This window comes from Mesoplodon mirus, assembly GCF_964341445.2.
Source record: "Mesoplodon mirus genome assembly, chromosome: 19".
Classification (NCBI taxonomy): Eukaryota; Metazoa; Chordata; class Mammalia; order Artiodactyla; family Ziphiidae; genus Mesoplodon; species Mesoplodon mirus.
This window is the reverse complement of record NC_138995.1, coordinates 60,441,911-60,466,905: the sequence shown is the minus strand read 5'-3', so window position 1 is coordinate 60,466,905 and position 24,995 is coordinate 60,441,911. Positions and strand designations below refer to the sequence as shown.

The 24,995-nt window shown below is 44.3% G+C and overlaps 1 long non-coding RNA gene across 2 annotated transcripts in view; it reads right to left on the bottom strand.

The window, feature by feature from the left end:
* Nucleotides 1-23,253, bottom strand: part of LOC309794931 — a 37,211-nt gene extending 13,958 nt beyond the window's left edge. For both annotated transcript variants that reach the window (XR_014292201.1, XR_014292202.1), the window contains exon 1: nt 23,169-23,253. This is a non-coding gene — a long non-coding RNA (uncharacterized lncRNA). The remainder of the gene's footprint in view (nt 1-23,168) is intronic.
* Between the last annotated feature and the right edge of the window lie 1,742 nt (nt 23,254-24,995).

Sequence of the window (24,995 nt, the reverse complement as noted above, 5' to 3'; positions counted from 1 at the left end):
ATAACCCAAATACTGCTGTCAGATCTCCCCAGATGGGGACCCAACACAGGACTCCACGAGCCACCAAGGACTGGCAAATAGACTTTACTCAAGTTGATAGGGACAGAGTAAAGGGACAAAGTAGGCGACTGAATAGTTAATCCCACTAGGGGACTGCAAGTAAAGAAAAAAGCATGGCAGACCCCTGTAAGTTAATGATCACTCAAGAAAGCAGGTTCGCTTATCCACAAAACCAAGCAACAGAAGCCTGAGACACGCCCCTGAACAATAAAACAATGGTGGCATGAGACCCACATCTGCCCAGTGAGCTCAGTAAGTTGATGATTCCTAGACACGCTCCTCTGCGTACACTAAAAACAAGTACATAAGGAAAAGGTGACATTATGCTGAAACCTGAGATGGTTTATCATAGTTTAGTAATGTTTCCACCTTTGTTCCTCCTTTCCATTGCTCCACGACAGTCCCAGTTTGGCCATGCAGGGACAAGAAGAATCCCCCACCCGATGTGGAGGCGGAGCTGATGATGGAAGCTTGAGTGTCTGCTCAAGAATGAGGAAGGAGGTGGTCCTCTCCTCCTCCCCACTTTTCCTTTGATTATAAAACAGGAGCCCACTAAGTTCTCGGGGCAGCACCCTCTCGCCCACCCGCCAGCCTCACAAGCGTCCTAGTCTAATAGATCACTTCGCCTCTCGCTGAAGAACGAGCTCCTCAGAGCACCCCCAAGACACATTTCAGTGGTTTCGGCTGGCGACCACAAAGGGGCAGTGGTAAGATAAGAAGGAGGGGGGTCGGGTCCTAGAGGGGCCGTGGATGCCAGGAGGACTGTGTCTGTCCTAGATAAAAGGCCTCTTAACAGGTATTCTTAAGCACGTCATGCATACAAGGAAACTGAAGGGAATCCACTTCCAAGACTTCAGGTACTTTTCCCCCAGTTACTAGAAGTGCCCAGCAGAGGAGTGCCCTGATGTCGGTCTTCCCCCACTACGCCCCTTACAGGTGCTGACCCTTCATTTCCAATTTACAGTCAGACCAGTTCCCACTCACTGTTAACACCACTGGGGACACCTTCTGTACTATGCCTTTGGGACAGTTTCTTGGCCATTAACACCAGGTTGGGAGACTACTTTGGAAGGGATACATCTAAAGTACAAATCTTGATTAAATTGCATGGTGGATTTTGACAAAGGAAGGAAACTTCTGGATAGCTAACTGTTGCTCCGGTGGAAGGTGCTATAGCCATGGAAGTGGCTGCTCCAACAAGGGCTATCTCACAGGCAGGAGCCCCTGCTCCAGCTGAGGCCCTTATCCCAGGGGAAAGTGCACCCAAGGGTGAGGAGAGAGAGGCCCCCACCATATTCAGGAGCTCCTCCTCTGTACCCCAAGGGGCCCAGTCTTGGACCAGCTAGCAACCGCAGTGGCGTAAGTCACCAACCAACTGCCCCTACCGTTCTGCCTCTGAGAGAAAGTTCCTGATGGAAATCAAGGAAAAATAGAAGTCCGTGTGCCTTGCTCAATGTCTGATCTAAGTCTGGCAGAAGATAAACTGGGAAGTTTTTCTGAGGACCCTGAACTTTTCACGAAGGAGTTTACCCGGTTAATGCGATCTTTTGATCTCACTTGGGGGGGCTTTGCAGATTTTACTATCCCGTGCTGCACCCCAGAGGAAAAACAGCGTATAATATTGGCAGCCAGAGCCCAACAGGGCCAGTCACTACACCGGGTGGGGAACAACGCTGTCCCCGAGGCAGATGTATGATGCATTATCAGGTAAATTCTACTGATAGGGACAGATGAGACCATATGATTGTTCAATAGAGGCTATGAAAAAATTTACAGTGAAACCTGTCAATTATGAAAAAGTGAAAGAAGTCCAACAGGGGTCAGATGGAAGTCTGATAGTATTTCAAGAAAAGTTAATAGAAGATTTTAAAAAGTATATAAATGTGGATCCCTCCTCCCCCAAGGCACAGGCCCTTTTGGCTATACATTTCATAGCCCAGTCTGCCCCAGACATCAGGTGCAAGATTCAAAAAGCGACTGCTGACCCTCAGACCCCTATGAGTGATTTGCTCCAATTAGCTTATTCAGTTTTCAATAATAGGAATTTGGCCGAAAAGGCTGAATGCACTCAGAGAAATATATACAAAAGGCCCAAACGATGGTAGTGGCTTTGTCCACTCAGAGCCCACCGAAGGGGAGGCCGGGCTTTCCGGGCCAATCTGGCTGTGGGGGACCACAAGGCCCATGGGTACCCAGACAGGACCAGTGTGCCCTGTGTGCACCAAAGGGACACTGGAGGAAGGACTGTGACACGTGCCCTTTACAAACAGCGAGGGCACTGGAGGAGGGAATGCCGCAGACACCAGAGAGCGACTGGGGCCTCTGATGGTTTCACAGTCAGAACACTGAGGGCGCTCGAGGCTGAAAGTGGCTCTGCCTACAGACACCATGTACATAACTAGTGTCGAGCCTTGGGAGGTCACTAAGTGGTGGGCCATCATAGAATTTCTCATAGACACCGGTGCAACCCTTTCAGTCTTAAGCCAGAGGATTAGAAGCCTTAACAAGCATAAGAAATATGTAATGGGAATGTCGGGAAGGAGACAGGGGCACACTTTCCAGGAACCCCTTTTGTGCAACAGCAATGGCCAGTCGTTTCTACACTGCTTTCCATTTGTGCCTGATTGTCCTCTCTTTAATGCAAGGGACTTACTAACTAAATTAGGGGCCACCCTGTCTCTCGAGGGACAAGGAAGCCACCCTTATCACCAAATGACATTAACAAAAAACAAGCTTAAATCTATAACTGAGATAAAAGACTCAACAGAGCCTGAAGTACGAAACACCGAGGTTCCGAGCCTAGCTGAAAACAAACAGATTGAGGCCTTAAGTGATCCTCTTCCAGATTTGGAAACTGTTTGGGAAAAATGGTTTGAATCTTCAAACTTATGGCTACAATCACTTTTAATGACTCTTCGAATGCTTACTGCTCTATTTATGTCTTTTGTAGACGCATCCTCTGACGCTTAACATCCAAGAGGGCTAAAAGGATGATGCTAACCAGAGTGACACTGACTCGCAGTCCTCCCAACAAGAACGGACAGTCAGCCAGGAGCTTTATTCCTCCCAGGCAGGCCTAGGTCCCATCTCAGCAGGAACAGTTAATGATAGGTTCCTCGCTCCTTGCCTCCATTTTAAGCATAAAAGGGTAAACACCTGGAGAGGGGAATGATAGGGGCAGAGTAAAGGGACAAAGTAGGTGATTAAACAGTTCATCCCACCAGGGAATCATAAGTAGAAAGCACGGGAGACCCCTGCAAGTTAATGATCACTCAAGAGAGCAGGCTTGCTTAGCAATAAAACCAAGCAACAGAAGCCTGAGACACGCCCGCAGACAATAAAACAATGGTGGCCTGAGACCCACATCCTGCCCAGTGAGCTCAGTAAGTTGATGACCCCTAGGACACACTCCTCTGCACACACTAAAAACAAAATATAAGGGAAAGGTGATATTATGCTGAAAGCTGAGATGACTTATCATGTTTTAGTATATGTTACCACCTTTTTGCTCATTTCTGTTGCTCCACGACAGTCCCGGCTTGACCACGTAGGGACAAGAAAACTGCCCCTCTGGGCGTGGAGGAGTTTTCCCTTGATTATATAAAACTGTAGCTAAGTTCCCGGGGAGGCACCCTCTCGCCCGCCTGGAAGCCTCACCAACGTCCTTATCTATCACTTTGCCTCTCACTGAATTCTTTCTGTGCTGAGACGTAAAGAACCAGAGCTCCTGGGAGCCCCCTGAGACACATTTCTGCAGCATCAAAATGCCTCGAGCCACAGGAAATTTCAGGTATCTGCTTGTGTTTGTGGATGGGTGGAGGCATATCCCACCCAGACAGAGAAAAAGCCTCTGAAGTGGTTAAAGCCCTCAAGGAAATTATCCCCTGATGTGCACTGCCTGACCCCCTTCAAAGTGATAATGGGTCTGCTTTTCTCTTGAGCAAAACCCAACCAGTATCTAAAGCCCTGCAAGTTAATTGGAAGCTACATTCATCACGGAGACCACAATCAACAGGAAAAACTGAGAAAATGAATCATCCATTTAAAAAGGAGCATTGATGGGACTTCCCTGGCGGTCCAGTGGTTAAGACTCCAAGCTCCCAATGCAGGGGGCGTGTTCAATCCCTGGTTGGGGAACTAAGACCCCACATGCCACGCAGCCAAAAAAAAAAAAACAAGACCCTACTCCTGAAAGGCCCAGAGAGCAATGGGCTGGTGAACCCTTAGAAGACAAGGTTGCTCACTGGACCTGGGAATGAGCATTCCTAGCACTGTGGGACTAGGTCACAAAATGCCTCCCAAATGTTGGATGAAAATAAGACCGAAAGGGAACGGACTGTAAAATAAAGACTGTTGCCCACCATCCAGTTCTACAAGATTCAGGACATCAGCCGCCGCGGTCACTGACCTGCAGCCACCCCGACAGGAATTCAGGGCAGAGAGCAGGATGAGGCACTCTCTGCTCTGGGAAAACTGGCAGAACCGGCCTTCAGAGAGTCAAGCATTTTCAGGAAAAATTTTTATGAACCTGGGTTCTTACATCTTACCATAGTGAGCAAAGCACTGAAACCATTAACTAAGCTATGTGTTCCTCAAGAACGGCAGTTACCTTCTTCCAAGATGTGTGCCTGACTCCCTGTACCCCTCCGCCAGCATCAGCTATACACCAGCCTCCCCGCTTCCCTCTTCAGCACAATTCTCACAGCTCTCCAAGGGACTGTCTCCGGGGTTAAAATCCTCAGGTTGGCAAAAATAAATTTTTCACTTCTTTCTTAGATTGACTATTGATTACTTTTCCGCCAACTACACATTTTCCAGCGGGTGGAATTTCAGACGGAAGAACACTGGGGTGTCACGCGCCTGGCCCAGGTCACTCCCCGCCCCACACGCCGGGTGAGGGGAAGGGCTGACCACAAAGGGGAGGCCGGAGGAGCAGAAGGACCGGCCTGAGGAGACGCAAGGACAGAGGAGCGGGGAGGGAGGGAGGGAGGGGGTCTCCGGAGAGGGGCGGGCTCTGCAGAACCCCAGGACCGGGGGGAGGACGCGGCCTGTCCGCGAGCAGGGCGGCCGGTGCTGCCCTCCAGGGGCCGAGAGGGCGAGGCTGGGCGGCGCGCATCCACCTCGCGGAAGAGGACGTTACATGGGGCGGGGGGGGGGAGGTCGTAAAGGGTTTTATGGAGGAAAACGACCCTAAAGGCGGTGTCTACGTGGACCGGAGACCGAAAAGCTGAAGGAGGCAAATACACGCATCATATCAATGATATTAAGCCATCGTTTACACGTCGTGACTCTCCACCCGTTTCCTCTCTTACTCCTATCATTAAACCCCCAAATCATTTTAGGACCTTATACTGTAAGTATTCTTTAAAAAAGAATAAAACAGTAGATTGTGAATCCAGTAACAGAAGACTAAATCTTATTTGCCAAAAAAGTATGCAAGAACTGCTAATTCACGCATGCATACCTGTTAGGATGGCTTTTTCAAGCTTCTAAAGGACAGCAGTTACCCACTGGCCTTAGGAACCAAAAAACTGGTGCAAATCCAAGTAAAAATAATAACTTACCTCCTTTACGCTAGTCACACTATTCATACTAACAATGCCGATTATAACAACAAACTCCAACATTTACAGAAGTAATATATATCCATCCCATGTGAAAACCACTATCATATGCTTTTATCACCAGCCTAATTGCAACAATATTTATTCTTACAGAACAAGAAATAATTATCTCAGACTGACACCGAATCACAATCCAAACCTTAAAATTATCACTTAGCTTCACAATAGATTATTTCTCAATGTTTGTGCAGTAGCACTAATTTATCACGTGATCTAGTATAGAATTTTCAATATGATACATGCACTCAGATCCTAATACTAATCAATTTTTCAAATATTTACTCCTGTTTCTTATCACAATACTAATTCTTTTCCCCGACCAGGGATGGAACCCAGGCCCTCGGCAGTGAAAGCATGCAGTCCTAACCACTGGACTGCCAGGGAATTCCCACAATACTAATTCGTGTTCCCACTACCAATCTTCTCCAACTTTTCACTGGATGGGAAGGAGCCAGAATTATGTCTTTTCTACTTACTGGGTGGTGACGTGACAGAGCAGATGCAAATACGGCCGCTCTTCAAACAATTTTATACAACACACTGGAGACACTGGATTCGTTGTATCAACAGCATGACCTCTATTCAACAAATCTTTATACTTAACCTAAATCACCCAAATCCACCCGACAGGACTTGTATTCGCCGCAACCGGAAAACCCGCCCCAACTGGCCTCCACCCATGACCTCCCTCAGCAAGAGGGTCCTACTGCCATCTCAGCCCTAGCCCACTCAAGCACCATAGTTGTTGCAGGCATCTTCCTACTAGTCCGCTTTTACCCTTTGATAGAAAAGAATACATTCATCCAAACAATAACATTCTGTTTCGGAGCTATCACCACATTATTTACAGCAACATGTGCTCTTACCCAAAGTGACATTAAAAAAATTGTTGCTTTCTCCACTTCGAGTCAACTAGGCCTTATAATAGTAACAGTCGGCATTAACCAGCCTCATCTAGCATTTCTCCACATTTGCACACACGCCTGTTTCAAGGATATACTATTCATATGCTCTGGATCGATTATTCAGCCTAAATGATAGATAAGACATTCGAAAAATAGGAGGCCTACGTAAAGCAATGCCTTTCACCACAACAGCCCTCATTATTGGAAGTCTCACGTTAACAGGATACCACTCCTCACGGGCTTCTGTTCTAAAGATCTCATTATTGAATCTGCTAACACGCTGTATACCAACACCTGAGCCCTCTTAATAACCCCCGGCGCCACATCCCTCACAGCTGTGCATAGCACACACTCACGTTATTTTCCTCCCACCCCGAGGACGACCTTGCTTGTCCAATTAACTTCAATTAACGAAGACAACCCACTCCTAATCAACTCTATCAGATGTCTATTAGCTGGAAGCAGTTTCTCCGGATTTCTTATCTCCAACAACATTCCCCCAACAACAATCCCACAAATAACTGTGCCTCCTTAATTGAAACCAACTGCTCTTGCCGTAACCATCCTAGGCTTTATTCTAGCACCTGAAATCAACCTTGCTGCATAAAATTTAAAACTTAATTATCCCTCAAACTTCTTCAAAACCTCAAAACTCTTAGGATATTTTCCCACTATTATACACCACTTTCAGCAAGCCAAAAGTCAGCATCTTCCCTACTGGATTTAATTTGATTAGAAAATATCTTACCAAAACCCACTTCTCTTATTCAAATAAAATTTTCTACACTTGTACCGGACCAAAGAGGCCTAATCAAACTATACTTCCTTTCATTCCTCATTATCCTTACCCTAAGCATAATAGTATTTAATTACCATGAGTAACCTCTATAATAACTATAAGCAATGACCAACCAGTAACATTTACCTTGAATCAACTACCATAACTATACAACGCCGCAATATCTATAGCCTCCTCACTAAAAAATCCAGAATCACCTGAATCATAAATTACTCAGTCCCCCAGTCCATTGAACAAATACCATTTCTACTTCCTTGTCCTTTAAAGCACAGAAAATTCTATCACTTTATCAATTTTCTATTGTAAATTCTATCATTAATGCCGAAAGAAATATACCTAAAACAGTTTTGTTAGAAACTCAAATTTCAGGATACTTCTCAGTGGCCACAGCTGTTGTATAACCAAATACTACTAACATTCTCCCTAAAGAAATTAAAAACACCATTAAACCCAAAAGCGAACCACCAAAATTCAACAAAATTCCACAACCAATACCACCACCCACAATCAACCCAAGTCCACCATAAATAGGTGAAGGTTTAGAAGAAAACCCCACAAAACTAATTATAAAAATAGTACTTAAATACAATGTATGTTACCATTATTCTTACATGGAATCTAACCATGGCCAATGACATGAAAAATCATCACTATTTCGACTATAAGAACACTAATGACCAACATCTGAAAATCACACCCACTAATAAAAATTATCAACAATGCAGTCATTGATCTTCCAGCTGCATCAAACATCTCATCACGATGGACCTTTGGTTCTCTGTTAGGCATTTGTTTAGTTCTACACATCTTGACAGGCTTATTCCTAGCAATACATCATACATCAGATATAATAACTGCATTTTTATGAGTAACACATATCTGCCAAGATGTAAACTAGAATCATCTGGTACCTACATGCAAATGGAGCTTCCATGTTTTTTATTTGCCAATTCATTCATGTAGGACGAGGCTTATACTACAGATCCTATACCTTTTCTGAAACATGAAATACTGGAATCATTTTACTATTTACAGGTATAGCCACAGCATTCATAGGCTATGTCTTACCTTGAGGACAAACAGCGTTCTGAGGAGCAACAGTTACTACCAATCTTCTCTCAGCAATTCCCTATATCGGCACAAGCCTTGTGGAATGAATCTGAGGCGGTTTTTCAGTAGACAAAGCAACTCTAACACAGTTCTTTGCCTTCCATGTTACCCTCCTCGTTGCAGCACTAGCAACTGTTCCCTTATTCCTTCCAGAAATGGGCTCTAATAACCCCACAAGAACCTCATATGACATAGACAAAATCCCATCTCACCCCTACTATACAAAGACATCCTAGGTGTCCTATCACTGATTCTAATCTTAGTATTATTCTCATCTGACCTGCTAGGAGACCCAGACAACTACATCCCAGCAAATCCCCTTAATACACCACCACATATCAAGCCAGAATGATACTTCTTATTCGCGTACGCAATTCTACGATCAATTCCCAAAAAACTTACAGGAGTACTAGCTCTAATTTTTTCAGTCTTAATCCTAGCATTTACCCAGTACTCCATACATTGAAACAACAAAGCATAACATTCCGACCCCTCAGCCAATGCCTATTTTGAGTACTAGTGGCAGACCTAACGACACATGAATTGGAGGACAAACCCTAGAGCACCCGTTATTATCGAACAAGCATCCATTTTGTTTCTTTTAAATTCTAGCTCTAATACCAGTAACTAGCATCACTGAAAATAATCTCCTAAAATGAAGAGTCTTTTACCCTGGTCTTGTAAACCAGAAAAGGAGAATAACACACCTAAGACTCAAGGAAGAAGCTCCACTATCAGCACCCAAAGCTGAAATTCTACTTAAATTATTTCCTGAACATTTGGTACGGGACACTTAGAAAATTAAGTACCATGTCGGTATTAAAATGACTTCCTTTTTCTATAAGTTACTACGTATTTCGTGCATTATATGTATTACCTCTGGATTTTACACCGAAGGGAAATCAGACCCCAGGCTTCTCACGGCCACAACTGAATTAACTTGGGGTGCGGGAGCGGATATTTTAAGGTCCGTAGCGACCCCAGACCTCGGATACGGAGAGGGGACCACCGGGCGCAGGTTAAACTAGTAAAAAAACGGTTAACTCACACTCCCCACCGCGACCGCAGCTCCGCGTTCTCCGCTTCGGGATCTGCAGCAAACTACGCGACCATGGAGACGAGACGCCAGAGGCGGCTGGGGGCGGGGCCTGAGCAGAGTGTCACGGGGAGGGGCGGGGCCTGAGCAGAGCGCCACGGGGAGGGGCGGAGCCTGAGCAGAGCGCCAGGGCGAGGAGCGGGGCGTGGGGCCCAGGCCAGCGCCTGGACCGTGAGAGGGCGGGGCGGGCGCTGCACGTTCCTCCGTTTGATCCTGTCTGGGTCTAGAAATGCTTGAGGGTCTTGTGTTGCACCATTGCTTCCTCCTTGGTTTAACAGTTTGTAACAGTTTTAAGGTAAAAGCTTAAAGTAGTGTGGGATACTTCTGTTGGTCTGGGAACTGCAGTCTCGGTGGGGGCTTGATGTGGGGTGGTGTTTGGACCCAGGAACATTCCTGCAATTAGAGTTAATTTAAGCAGCTTAAGGAAACAAGAGCTGGATCTGTCTGCGTAGGGATTACAAACTATGTGAAACACAGAACCCTTGGAATGGGCTATTTCATACTAACACCTGTAAGGACAAAAATGTTGCCGTGCCATTCCTGTTCTACAAGGATCAAGCTCATTGGTCACTGCGGTGGCCCTGAGTGTGTCATACAAATACAAATGCGGAAGGGCAATTCGGTGAAGGAAACAGGAGGAGAAAATTGCCAGGATGGGCACATATTTACAGTGACTGAGGAATAGCCATAATTATTGTGTGGCTTGGTGAGGTGTGATATTAATTTTCTATTGGAGACATTTAAAATTTGGGACTTCTTGGAGTTAGAATTTTTTTTATTTTTCAGGACTTAAAAAGCCACCCTATATAAATAGGCTGTGTATACTTCTGCATGTTGAGTCTTCGTTTTAAAAATGATATAATTCCCTAGAGAGCTTAAGATATAAGTAATGGATCCAAAATCATGATTACCTGTTTGAAGGACACACAGACATGTTTCTTTAAAGCATCCTCAGTATTGCCGAGAAGACATGGGGATGGGGCAGTATAATGAATTAATGGAAAGATAGTTAATATCATTTGTCAAAACTGCCTGAGAGATTTGATCCCAGGACTAGTTATATACACACGTTTCCTGTATCGACCCCTGTAGCTATGTAGGGGTATGTTGCTAGTTCCACTTATGAAGGCATGACAAGTAAAGTAAGTGGACGCTTTTAAGCCTCAGTTGTACCTTCAGTGTCAATGTCATCAAAATATTTTAACGTATAATAAGACATTGTACTTTCGAATCAAATTGCAACACAATCTCATATCACTTGTATTTCCCCTGAATGAGTACAAGACCTACTGACTGCCAATTATTTCCAGTTTTACTTTTCCAAGTAAGAGCAATCCTGTGTCGCAACAACATGGATCGACCTAGCGATCATCATACTAAGTTAGTCAGAAAGACAAATACCATATGCTATCACTTATATGTGGAATATAAAATATGACACAAATGAACTTATCTCCAAAACAGAAACAGACTCACAGACATAGCGAACAGACTTGTAGTTGTGGGGGGTTAGTAGATGCAAATTATTATATATAGATTGGATAAACAACAAGGTCCTACTGTGTAGCACTGGGAACTATATTCAACACCCTGTGATAAATCATAATAGAAAAGAATATGAAAAAGAATATATACATGTATAACGGAATCACTGTGCTGTACAGCAGAAATTAACATTATCAATCAACTATACTTCAATAAAATAATTTTTTTTAAAAAAAGAGTAATTCATGTGTCACCGCTGCCTAATACCTGAGTACCAGATTGACTTTTCCGTATGCGTTATGTCCAAAATTTTATAGTAATTGAGATACGAAATCGAAATGTGACACTCCATGAGAAGTCAGCAAACTTTTTTGTAAAGGGGCACACAGCAAATATTTTATTCTTTGTAAGCCATACTGATTCTGTTACAACTATTCTACTCTGCCCTTATTAGATCCATGGTATGTAAACATAAGTGTATTCTAATTACACTGATGCAGCATTTAAAAACAGATGGTAGGTTGTATTTGGCTCCTGTTCTGTAGGTTGCCGAGCCATGACCTACACAAAGGAATGAAGGCCACCAGAGACAGCAACTACACGGTAAATACATAAGCCAGACATTGCTTATTTTTAAGTGTCTTTAAAATATAATTGTTTAAAAAACTTAACCATCTAGTTTGGGTTTATAGTATATGTCAAAGTAAAATCTATGAGAATGATCACACAAAGGGCAGGACTGGAGAACTGGAAGTATACATGTGTAAGGGTTGGATGCTCTATAGAAAGTAGTGTGAAAGTCCTTGAATGTAGACTGTGGTAAGCTGTATAGTAAAACCCCTAGAGCAAACACTTAAATATTGTTACAGCTAACAGTGATGAACCGAAAAAGGAGTTTAAACAAACCCAAGAAAAAATTCAGTTATTTTACAGAAGACAGAAAAAGAGGGGAAACGGTGGAAAATACAAAGCAGACAACATAAAACCAATAGCATGATAATAATTTAAATCTAACTATATAATTATCTCTTTCAAACCAAATGGCCTAAAGACCCCAATTGAAAGGCAGACATTGACAGCTAGATTTTTAAAAGAGAGATGAATTTAATAAAATTCAAAATAAAAGCATGGAAAAAAGGTAAACCATATCAACACTATTCAAAATAGAGTGGCTATTGTAAGATTAAAGGAGATTAAGGAGAGAATAAGACCAGGGGTAATGAAATCTAGTTCATAATCATAAAGGGATTAAGTTCATCAGAATGACATGACAGTCATAAAAACTATGCACCCAGCAGCAGAACTTCAAAACCCTCGGAGAAAACTGACAAGATTGCAAGGAGAAATAAATAAACCCACACTCATGGTCAGCGATTTCCACGCTTCCTCTGTCGATAACAGTAGAAGAACAGACAGAAAATCGGTAAGTTCCTGGAAGATTCTAACAATACCATTAATCAATGAAATGGAGATTTATAGAACTGTGAGATAATAGAAAATATATATATTGATCTCTGGTCCTGGCTCCTGGCACAGAGCTCCTAAAACCCTTGTGATTCTCTAAGTGGTAAGAGCACCAGGAGCATCTTTTGTTCTATTGAGGTGACTCTGGGTGGCTCCATCCTATAAGGGGAGCTTGGTCAGCAGAAAGACCAAGCCAGGATTAGAAGCTTGGAATTTTCAGCCCTACCCCTAAAAATTCATTATACCTACACGAGGAAGCCTCCATAAAATCCCAACAGTAGGAGGTTCAGAGAGCTGCAGACTGGAGAACACATCCACATGGGGAGGGTGATGCACCCCAACGCCATGAAGACAGAAGCACCTGCGCTGGGGTACCTCCCAGATCTCACCCTATGTGTCTCTTCAACTGTATCCTTTATCATATCCTTTAGGAAACTGGTGAATGTGTTTCCCTGAGTTTTGTGAGCAGCTCTAGCAAATTAATTGATCCCAGGAGAGGCTTGTTGGAATCTACCATCTATAGCTACTTGGTCTGAAGCAAAGGTGATGACCTGGACCTGTGACTGGGGTCTGAAGTGTGTCGGGTGGGGGCTGGGGCAGTGTTGTGGGCTGAGCCCTAATCTGTGGGATGTGATGCTCTCTCCAGGTAGATAGTGTCAGAATTGAGTTTAAGTGAAAAACACCTAGTTGGTGTTGCAGAGAATTGCTTGTTGTGGGGAAAAACTTCCACATTTGGTGACCAAAAGTGTGAGAAGTGAAGTGTTCAGAGTGAAGGTGGTAATAGTGTGAGCATAAAGGAAACAGAGAAAAGAAACACAGTAGGATGGACTGGATCTTTCTCTCCACAAGAGGAGGGAAACTGAGTTTCTCCTTTATAAGAACAATCCAGCTAACGAGAATTTTAAGCAATCTTTCAAAGTGCACATAGTACTTTACCAAGACAAACCACATCCTGGCCCATGAAACAAGTCTGGATAAACTTTACAAGAATCCTATACAAAATATCTCTATGACCACAATGGAATTAAAACAGAAATCATTAACAAAAATATCTGGAAAATCAAATATCTGAAATATAATGACCGACTTGTGACCAACCCTGTGACAGAGGAGAAATTAGAAAGGAAATTAGAATGTATTCTGAATTGAATAAAAATGAAAACAGAACGTATCAAATTTATCATTTGCTACTATAGCAGGAGAAATTAAAAAGAGCACCCTTGGAGAAGGGATAGCAATTTAACAAAACACCTAAAAGCCTAAGGGCTCTTTCATTTTTTTTGTTTTCTTGGGCTTTTTGGCCCTCAGTGTGAACTTCCTGCTTGTAACGGGACTTAAGTCTTAACTGAGCTCATCCAGTTCTGAGGCTTGTTTAGGTAGGTGAAGGCATCACAGTGAGAGGGCAAGTTTCTTGAGGTTGTTACAAATATCTGATACGATAAACCAGCTAAACATGTTAAAACTGAGAACACACAATCCATTAAAGGTAGTTAGACAATGAAAGGTAATATATTTCTAGATGAATTAAAATTAAATGGATATTCTAATGCAAACAGTGAATATATGATGGAAGGAATGAGGGTAATATTTAGGAAGGGGATCTTGAAATCAAGATTTCAAAGGTGGAACAATGACTGGGAATAATGAATTCCCTTCTGTAACCTAAACCTTGGGTGGTTACGGTGGGTAAGGAAAAACAAAAGGTCATTGAAAGTGTACCAGTCAGCTTTCTACAAGTTTTCCTGTGGTAACAAATATCTCTGAATTCTTACTGGCTTTATAACAACAAACATTTATTTCTTGCTCATATGATATCTATCATTATTCACCTCTTGCTTGTTTCTCTAACTTGATTCTGGGATTCAGGGTAAAATTCCAGTGTATCTGGGATCTACCATTCTTGCAGCAGGAAGAGAAGGTTCAAAAAAGCAAACAAAGGTTTTGAAAGCTTCCATTTAAAGTTGAAACATGCCATTCTACTCACACCAGGAACTCACAAAGCCATTCTTGCACAAAATGGTCAGGGAAGTGCAGTCCTCTCAAAGGGAAGGAAGGGTTGGTTGCCTAAGTCAAGTGGCCAAGTTTGATATCAAAGGGCAGACATATATGATCTCACAGGATGGTGATAAATGATTGGAAATAATATTACAATATATGTTAGTGCAGCTTCTATCAGAAATAATTTGTCTGTCCTTTGTTCACACAAAATATATTTACCCCGGTCCGAGAGGAAAGAAAAAACATTTCGCCCTAGACATGAGTTCAATCACAAATGAGAATTTCATAATAATCTCATGAGATTCCTCTGAATTCAGAGCCCCGTGTGGAGCTCTCCCTACTCATAACACATTACAGTGGAACAGAGAAATAAAATCTCAATAAACACTCTCATTTAGAAGAAAAAAAGAAAAGAGGTACCCAGTAGTCTCGGGTCCACGGCAAATGTGCAGTTCTGCTGGGCAGCTGTAGTGAGGGCCCTGTTCTGTGGGGGCAGGAATGACAAGGGACCCTTTTCTTGAATCCAGCTCTTCTCCTGAGAACAGACCTCCAGTGCTTTGTATTTCGTTGCTCTTGACTTCACCTAGTTACATCTAACAGAGTATTGGAAATGTTGCCTTCCTTGTGCAATGAGCTGCTTGCTCCGGTTACTCCCGTCGCGTGAATATTTACAGTCCCAAAGATCATAGGGTTAATTGAAAAAAATAAAACAGAGAACCCACTATCAAAACTACCAAAAAAGGGCTTCCATGGTGGCACAGTGGTTGACAGTCTTCGCCATGGCAACCAGAGAAGAAAAAGAAATACAAATTGGAAATGAAGAAGTAAAACTGTCACTGTTTGCAGATGACATGATACTATACATAGAGAATCCTAAAGATGCCACCAGAAAACTACTAGAGCTAATCAATGAATCTGGTAAAGTTGCAGTATAAAAAATTAATGCAAAGAAATCTCTTGCATTCCTATACACTAATGATGAAATATCTGAAAGAGAAATTAAGGAAACACTCCCATTTACCACTGCAACAAAAAGAATAAAAGACCTAGGAATAAACCTACCTAGGGAGACAAAAGACCTGTATGCAGAAAACTATAAGACACTGATGAAAGAAATTAAAGATGATACCAACAGATGGAGAGATATACCATGTTCTTGGATTGGAAGAATCAATATTGTGAAAATGACTCTACTACCCAAAGCAACCTGCAGATTCAATGCAATCCCTATCAAATTATCAATGGCATTTTTTACGGAACTAGAACCAAAAAATCTTAAAATTCGTATGGAGACACAGAAGACCCCGAATAGCCAAAGCAGTCTTGAGAGAAAAAAACGGAGCTGGAGGAATCAGACTCTCTGACTTCAGATCATACTACAAAGCTACAGTAATCAAGACAATATGCTACTGGCACAAACACAGAAACATAGATCAATGGAACAAGATAGAAAGCCCAGAGGTAAACTCATGCAACTATGGTCAACTAATCTATGACAAAGGAGGCAAGGATATACAATGGAGAAAACACAGTCTTTTCAATAAGTGGTGCTGGGAAAACTGGACAGCTACATGTAAAAGAATGAAATTAGAACACTCCCTAACACCATACACAAAAATAAAGTCAAAATGTATTCGAGACCTCAATGTAAGACCGGACACTATAAAACTCTTAGAGGAAAACATAGGAAGAACTTTCTTTGACGGAAATCACAGCAAGATCTGTTTTGATCCACCTCCTAGAGAAATGGAAACAAAACCAAAAATAAACAAATGGGACCTAATGAAACTTAAAAGCTTTTGCACAGCAAAGGAAACCATAAACAAGACGAAAAGACAGCCCTCAGAATGGGAGAAAATATTTGCAAACGAATCAAGGGACAAAGGATTAATCTCCAAAATATATAAACAGCTCATGCAGCTCGATATTAAAAAAACAATCCAATCCAAAAATGGGCAGAAGACCTAAATAGACATTTCTCCAAAGAAGACATAAAGATGGCCAAGAAGCATATGAAAAGCTGCTCAAAATCACCAATTATTAGAGAAATGCAAATCAAAACTTCAATGAGGTATCACCTCACACCAGTTAGAATGGGCTTCATCAGAAAAGCTACAAACAACAAATGCTGGAGAGGGAGAAAAGGGGACCCTCTTGCCCTGTTGGTGGGAATGTAAACTGATACAGCTGCTATGGAGAACAGTATGGAGGTTCCTTAAAAAACTAAAAATAGAATTACCATATGATCCAACAATCCCACTACTGGGCATATACCCAGAGAAAACCACAATTCAAATAGACACATGCACCCCAATGTTCACTGCCGCACTATTTACAATAGCCAGGTCATGGAAGCAACCTAAATGCCCATCGACAGACGAATGGATAAAGAAGATGTGGTACATATATACAATGGAATATTACTCAGCCATAAAAAGGAATGAAACTGGGTCATTTGTAGAGACGTGGATGGATCTAGAAACTGTCATACAGAGTGAAGTAAGTCAGAAAGAGAAAAACAAATATCGTATATTAACGCATATATGTGGAACCTAGAAGAATGGTACAGGTGAACTGGTTTTCAGAGCAGAAATTGAGACACAGATGTAGAGAACAAACGTATGGACACCAAGGGGGGAAATTACCAAATTCGTCACCTTTCTCCCCAGTATGAATTTTTTGGTGAATCTTCAGGACATACTGTTTTCTTAAAGGTGTTTCCACATTCAGTACATGTGTACAGTTTCTGATCTGCATGAATTACCTCATTACACCCAAGGTGTGAATATTTGATGAAAAACTTTACAACATTCATTACCTTTGAAAGCTTGCTCTCCAATATAAATCCTCTCCTGTTCCACAGTCCTGATCTCTGGGTTAAAGCTTTAGCATGCACATTACTCTTGTGTGGTTTCTGTGAAAGACGTATATTCTGAAGTCTAGTGCACTCTGAAGCCTGGAGAAAGCGCCTGCCCATACATTTCCAGGACTTCTCTTCAGTATGGACTCTTGTTGCCTACTTCAACTCAAGGTGAAACTTTTGCCACTCCCATTGCATCTGTAAGGGATCGCTCCACTATGTTCCCCAACCTTTGACGTTTGGGTAAAATCCTTCCCACAAACATTACATCTGTGTGGTTTGTCTCCAGGATATATATTCTTACATACCTAAAGAGTGAGCAATAAGTTTTAAAACTGCCATATTCATAGCATTTGTAAGTATAAAGTATTCAGTAAACCCTGAGCTTAAGACAGTACCTAAAAGCCTAGCCACATTCCGTGCACTTGTAAGGGTCTCTCCAGTATGGATTATCCGATGACTGGTGAGATGTGAGCCCTGAGTAAAGGTTTTACACACTCGTGTCACTTGTAAGCATTCTCTCCAGAATGAACTCTTTACTGAATCCTGAGTTCAGACCATTGTCTAAAAGCCTTGACACACTCATTACATTTATACAGCTTCTATCTAGCATGAATTTTCTCAGGAAGCCTAAGATGTAAAGGCCTGACAAAAGCCTCGCCACATTTATTACATTTGTAAGGTCTCCCGTGAGTAGGGATCACCTGATGTCTTTTTAGGCCTGAATGCACCGTGACGCGTCTGCCACACGCATTGCACTTGTACGGCTTCTCCCCTGTATGAGCTTGCTCATGCTCTGCAAGGTGTGAACGCTTTCCAAACGCTTGTGACATTCAGTACGCTGGTAAGGTTCCGATTCGGGATTAATTACCTGATGGTTGGTGAACCAGGTCTGAACACAGAACCGAAGCTATGCCGTGACTCCCACATTTGTGTGGCTTTCCTCCAGGTTGACTTTTCTGAGGGTCCAACAGACGATACACTTTACCACACTCATTACATGTGTAAGGTTTCACTCTAGTGTGGATGCTCCAATGATGTGCAGAGTGAGTCCTCTGACTGAAGGCCCGGCCACGTACACCATTTACATGGTTTCCCTCCTGTATGGATTCTTTGATGTCTAGTGAGGTCTGAGCCCTGAAGAAAGGCTACATCACACTCATTACACTTGTAAGGTTTTTCCCTGTGTGCTTCTTGGTCTTGTGTCAGTAGTGAACGATCATTCTATATATTAGAAATGCTGGTACAGCCACTAGGAGTTCTTCGAAGTGGGGAAACTGAGGCAATACTGTTGACAGTCCTCACAGCCTGATTACATTAAAAAAATTTTCCCTTCAGTTTGAAGTATCTGCAGTTCATCTTGAAAGCTTGATCCATGCCTATTTTCAATAGGCTTATTTCCTGCATCGCTTCTACTATGCTGATCTCTTCCAACAGTCAGATTTTCGTTATGGTATTTTTTTTTTTTTTTCTTTTTGCGGTATGCGGGCCTCTCACTGTTGTGGCCTCTCCCGTTGCGGAGCACAGGCTCCAGACGCGCAGGCTCAGCGGCCATGGCTCACGGGCCCAGCCGCTCCGTGGCATGTGGGATCTTCCCGGACCGGGGCATGAACCCGTGTCCCCTGCATCGGCAGGCGGACTCTCAACCAGTGCGCCACCAGGGAAGCCCTGCCCTAGCTTTTTAAGGGGGGGCCTCCTTCATGCCCACACCACAGGTCCTAAGCTTCTCCCCATCCTTACCAAAGTGTAATCAGTATCCCTGATGCTGAGCAGATGAACTGCTGGAAGGCAAGGCTCCTGTCCAAGATGGTAACTAGCCCCTCGATGTGCAGAATTTGGAAGACCTGGGGGCCACAGTGAGCAGTGACGCAGAAGAACACAGCAGTGACACTTTAGTTCAGTCGGAGCTGGAATTTCCAGAACAAATATGGGAGCTATAGCCTCATCATCTGCTCTAGCCCCTTGGTTTTCCCTGAGGAGTACTCTGCCCAACCCCGTCCCCAGCATCTAAACACTCCCAGAGTAAAGTGCTGCAGGTGTCCTGGGAAGAAGATGGAGAAAATGCACCCTCCAGTGGCGGGGAAAATGACCCAAAATAATCAAGGGGGCAGAGCATTTCTTACAGAGGAGCTTGATGTGGAAGCAGTACAACCTGGGTAATGAGACAGAGAATGACTGGTGAAGGGAAATTTAGATGATTGGCTGGAGAAGATGGGGAGTATCTCTGGCCGAGACCTGAAGGAGGAGAAAGGGCCAGAGCAGAGACGATTTAGGGACAAAGCGTGAAGCAGGAACTAAGATCTGAGATAGAAAAGGTGTTGGTGTTTGGGAACAGAGAAACGCTGAATGTGACTGGGGCACAGTGAACCACAAGAAAAGGATGAGGCTGGACACAATGGCAGGGCCCTGAGGATGACTAAAGAGCTGTGTAGCCACCGTGAGGACTCGGGATTTTGCCCTGAAGACGTATGGAAGCCAGTGGAGGTCTGAGTGCCAGAAGTGACAAACCCTCCCTTCTCATTTATCCTTATTCATAGAAGACACCTGATGATGGTCTCCGACTTGGAGCCTATGTTCCTGCCTCCATCCTACTGTTTTTCTTTTAGTTTTTCACGTTGGAAGGCCTGGGACCCACTTAATATTCTAATTACAAGCGGACACTCCCTCCAAGAAGAACCGCCACACACAGACACACACCCAATCTGGCCAATCAGTTCAGGCGTCAGTGTTGCTCAGCCTCAGAGTTTCTGGTCTAGTCTCTCATCTCCATGTTACAAGTGGGCTCCCTGAGGCCCAGACGGGAGACATTTCTGAGAAGGTCTGAGTTGAGTGAACAGAAGCAGGTGGAACTGAATTCTGAAAAGGTCGCTTGAAGGGCCAGTGGGCAGAGTTTGTCCTTATTAACGTTCCCACTTAAAATACCGGGACCATCTTTCATGTGCCTGAGCAAAGGAAATGTCTCTTTCAAGAAGTTTCAAAGGAAACTTCTCTTTCAAGGTCTGATCACACTGATACTGAGCATTTAATTTTTCTTTTCCAGAAAATCACAGCAAAGCAGTTTAAAAATACATAATTGCAAAAACATACCTACTCGTGAGGAAAACACTGAAAAAGGGTCAGCTGTGAAAGAAGCTCTGAGCAAGTTTTTTTTTTAAATTTCATGTTTATTGAAGCTTTTCTGTTTTGTTGAGCACATTTCTTTATCGCAAATAGATAGGCTCTGTTGGTAAAAGGTTCCAAGTCAATCCAGCTTATCCTTTAACTTTTCCAGAGAGTGGACAAGAAGGACTTGAGGGGAATATCTGCTTAGTAGCTCATGGCTATTTTAATAGATCACATAAAAGCAAAGAAAACTGAATATTAGACTAACTAGGTTAAATGAGGTTTCAACTATTAAGATAAAAGATCATTGACATCTTTACTCAGTACTCACTGAAATAGTCTAAAATTCTTTACTAGTTACCAAAGAATATTTCCAATATATAAGATAAAGAGGAGAAAGCACACAGGCTTTCTCTAAACCAGAAACAAATTTAAAACGGAAACAATTAGTAATTTTTTTTTTTAAAAACCCTACACGGGCTTCCCTGGTGGCGCAGTGGTTGAGAGTCCGCCTGCCGATGCAGGGGACACGGGTTCGTGCCCCGGTCCGGGAAGATCCCACATGCCACGGAGCGGCTGGGCCCGTGAGCCATGGCTGCTGAGCCTGCGTGTCCAGAGCCTGTGCTCCGCGACGGGAGAGGCCACAACAGTGAGAGGCCCACACACCACACACACACAAAAAAAACCCTACACAATTCTGGGGTCAAAGTCAAAAAATATTAAGCATATATATTTAGAAAATGACATGAATTGATTATAGGATGCCCACCAAAGCAATTTCAGAGGTTATTATTTATAGGAGAGCAGACATTGAATGAACTAAGATTATGCTCAAGCTACAAAAAGAACAATGAAAAAAGAAATCCCCATCACAAAAAAAGGGGGGGGAATTTTAATGTCCCTTTAAATAGGCACTATGAAGTAACAATTTTTTTCTTGCTACAGACACACACACACACACACACACACACTCCCTATCCCACGCCAGGAAAAGGGAAGGGGGTGACCCACAACTGACTGAGTCAAGTCACCAGCCCCTGGTTGAAGGACTGCAAATGGAAGTTTTCTTCTGATAAAAATAAATATAAAATGCACAAGCCTTATAGAGTGGAATTTTGCAATTCTCCTCCTCATCTATATAAATTAAACAGCTTTAAAATTTAGTAGACTATAAAGCCACGATTCAATATATCACAATTGAATCATTCATATCCAGTCAATTCATAGCCAACCGACTCATCTGGGTCCAGGTCACTCCTATTTCGCCACTACTGTGGGTTTCCCTCTCTCTCTCCCTCCCTCTCCTCCCTCTCTCTCCCTCCCTCTCCCCCTCTCTCTCCCTCTCCCCCTCTCTCCCTCTCTCCCTTCTCTCTCCCTCTCTCTCCCTCTCTCCCTTCTCTCTCTCCCCCTCTCCCTCCCTCTCTCCCTTCTCTCTCCCTCTCTCTCCCTCTCTCCCTTCTCTCTCCCCCTCTCTCTCCCCCTCTCCCCCTCCCTCTCTCTCCCTCTCTCCCCCTCTCCCTCCCTCTCTCTCTCTCCCTCTCCCCCCTCTCTCCCTCTCTCTCCCTCCCTTCTCTCTCTCTCCTTCTCTCCCTTCTCCCTCTCCCTCCCCCTCCCTCTCTCCCCCTCCCCCTCCCCCTCCCCCTCTCTCCCTCCCTTCTCTCTCTCTCCTTCTCTCCCTTCTCCCTCTCCCTCCCCCTCCCTCTCTCCCCCTCCCCCTCCCCCTCCCTCTCCCTCTCCCTCTCTCTCTGTCTGAAGTGCTTCACCACTGTTGCCCCGCTGCTACCCCTGATCGAGGGCCCCTCTCCTATTTCGCTCGCCTTCATCTCCCTGGAGACCTCGCTTTTCTCTAAACTGCTCTCTTACCCACCTGCTACCTTCCAGGCTTACTCTCCTCAAGGCTGCCGTCTCTTCGCAAGTTCCTTACCCACCCTCTACGTTGCCATCGGTTCTCCCTCCTCCTTTTCTCCTCAGTTTTCTGTCTCTCTCAGTCGCTCTCTGTCTCAGCTTCTCCTGATCCCTCTGGCCCACGTACTTGCCGGGATGGCGACTGAATAAGATGCCCCCCTCCAGCAAGAGCACATTTTCAGCGGGATGGAATTTGAGACGGAAGAACCATGGGTGTCACATGGCTGGCCCAGGTCACCTCGCCCAACACGGGTCAGGGGAAGGGGAGGCCTGCGGAGCAGGAGGACCGGCCTGAGAAGGACCTGAGGAGAGAGGGGCTGAGAGGGGGTCTCAGGAGAGGGGCGGGCTCTCCAGAATCCCAGGCCCGGGGAGAGGACGCGGCCTGGCCTGGAGCGCGGCGACAGAAGCTGCCACAGGGGCCGAAAAGGGCGAAGCTTGGGGGCCGCTGAGCGAATAAATCCACCTCGCGGAAGAGAACGTTATGTGGTGTGGAAAGGGCGGAGGGGTCAGTGAGGTCACTGAAGGGTTTTAAGCAGGAAAGAGGGGTGAAAGGCGGTGTCTAAGTGACCGAAGGCAGGGACCGGCTTCAGAGTTTAAACCGAAAGGGAAGCGCCCCTCGGCCTCTCACAGCGACGTCTGAGTTTCCTCGGGGTGGAGGGGCGGGGGCGGGAATTCATGGTCGGCAGCGACCCTCAGACCCCGGGTACAGAGGAAAGGAGACTGCGAGGCGCAAGTTTAAACTATAAAGACAGAAACTCACGCTGGGCAGCGAGACTCTCTCCACACTCTCCGTTTCCGGGTCCGTGTGGAATTCCGCGCGCGGAGTGAAAAGGCGGGGCGGTATGGGGGAGGGGCCTGGGCGGGGCAAGACCGTCATGGGGCGGGTCATAGAGAGAAGCCGCGTCTCCAAGGGGACCCTGCCTGGGAAGGAGAGGCGGGGCCTCGGGGTGCGGTGGGCGGGGCCAAAGAATTGAGCAATCGTAGGGAATTTGGAGGGTCTCTGGCTTTTCCCCAGGTAAACAAGGGGCCTAGTGTGAGTCTTCATGCAGTGATATGCAGAAGGGTGGGTCTTGGCAGCAAGCCGTTTCCTGGAATGTGAAGTGGGAGAATTCTTTAACCTTTTATCTTTTCTACAATGACAGGGTTAAGGAAGCTTCAACCTTGTCACCACAAACTGTAACACCAAGCAAAAGTCAAAAATGATAAATACACGTTATAGTTGAAAAATGGAACATTAGAAATGCTGAACTAGGGACTTCCTGGAGTTCCTGGCTGTCCAGTGGTTAGGACTCTGAGCTTCCAATGCAGGGGGCCCGGGGTTCGATACCTGGTGGGGGAACTAGATCCCTCATGCTGCAACCAAGACCCAGTGCAGCCAAAATAAATAAATATTTTTTTAAAAAAGAAATACTAAACAAATAATAATAATGGCGACAACAACAAACTTGCCCAGGAACCTCAGTGTACATGCCTTTGAACGACGTTGAAGGCTCTGCATGTTCATTTGTGGCTGTGTTGTGTCTCATCCTGTCACATCCTAGAGACATCATTACGTGTTGAAAGATGTTCCTCTAAATCAAGCAAGAGGTTCCGGCTGCTGTTAAATTGAACAAGAACCCAGAGTTTATATTAAGAAAAATATTTTTCATTTTGCTGTTTCTCTGGTAATCACTAAAAAAAAATCTGCGGACAGCATTATGGATTTTATGTTCATGATTAGACAATATAAGCAGTAATGAAAATGTCATACTTATGTAACTAAATTATCCAGGCATCTCCTCTATTACCGGCTGAGCCCTGCTGAAGAAATAAGCTGGTGAGAATAAGCTTTTCTTGATTAATTATGCAAAAAAAGGTCTGTTGTTTTCCGTGACTTGGGAAAGAAAGCTGTATGTAGGACTTCCCTCGTGGCACAATGGTTAAGAATCCGCCTGCCAATGCAGGGGGCACGAGTTCGAGCCCTGATCCGGGAAGATCCCACATGCCGCAGAGCAACTAAGCCCGAGCACCACAACTACTGAGCCTGTGCTCTAGAGCCCACAAGCCACAACTACTGAGCCCATGCGCCACAACTACTGAGCCTGCACTCTAGAGTCCTTGAGCCACAACTACTGAGCCCATGTGCCACAACTACTGAGCCCACACGCCTAGAGCCCCTGCTCTTCAACAAGAGAAGCCACCGCAATGAGAAGCCACACACCACAATGAAGAGTAGCCCCTGCTCACCGCAACTAGAGAAAGCCTGCACGCAGCAACAAAGACCCAACGCAGCCAAAAATAAAATAAATAAATAATTTTTTTAAAAAAAGAATATTTCCCACCATCCAGTTCTACAAGAATCAAGACATTAGCCACCACAGTCACTGACTTACAGCCACCCTGACAGGAATTCCAGGCAGAGATCAGGATGAGGCACTCTCTGCTCTGGGAAAACTGGCAGAACCGGCCTTCAGAAAGTTAGATATTTTCAGGAGAAATTTTTTTATGAACCTTAATTCTTTCATCTTCCCATACTTAGAAAAGCACTGAAACCATTAACAACCATTAAGATGTCTGTTCCCTTTGACCAGCAGAAACCTTCTACCCA